Here is an 800-nt window from a genome sequence, read left to right on the forward strand (position 1 = left end):
TACTCACCCCAAGACTGAGTGAAAATCTTGCCTTAGCTTTTAACAAACCTTGAAGTGGATCAAATTCGAAATCTTTCATTCAAAAGACCAAAATGTTGGTTGTAGTCTTTCAGACTAGGTTAAAATAAATTAAAGTACATTTCTAATTACTAGACTAGAGTCTAACCGATCGGCATTTTCTTATTTGGTTTGTGTCCTAAAGCAGATTAAGAAACACTTAAATTAATGGAAATTTTTCCTTTTTGCCGTAATTATTTTCCCTTTTGAAACAATTAGCATGAAATAATAAATGCAATATTGTCAGCAGCATAAGTTGAACAACTTCAACTAATAACGCCTTCTAATGACCTTTACAAAGAACATATTAGAACTTCGAGTTGTTGATTTGGTTATTCATACATTATTCGCTCACATATGTTTGAATGTCAAAAAGTTATTTCTCCTTCAAAAGGAAAACTTTTCGCTTCATAAATATAAAGCCACAACTGTGTTGTGTAGACTGTGGCAAAACATTGGCGTTAGATTTGGTCGGCAGAAAAACTAACTTTGTCGGAGAAAGTTTTCCCCTGGTTTTTGAGAGGCTGATGAAAATGCGATATGCTTTCATTTCCGCGCTTCTGTTCATTAGGTGGCAAAAGAAAGTTTCTGATTTTGACGCTAAAGTAGGTGATTAGTTGGTTGGACATTTTCTATTCGTTTTACGTTTGTATGGGAGAAAATTAAAGTATATTTTGGAAGTTAGTGGAAACGATTAGCAACAGTGTAAAATAACTCAATTAGAATTTTCACTAGTATGAGGC

This window comes from Stomoxys calcitrans, chromosome 1 (genome assembly GCF_963082655.1).
Source record: "Stomoxys calcitrans chromosome 1, idStoCalc2.1, whole genome shotgun sequence".
NCBI classification, from domain to species: domain Eukaryota; kingdom Metazoa; phylum Arthropoda; class Insecta; order Diptera; family Muscidae; genus Stomoxys; species Stomoxys calcitrans.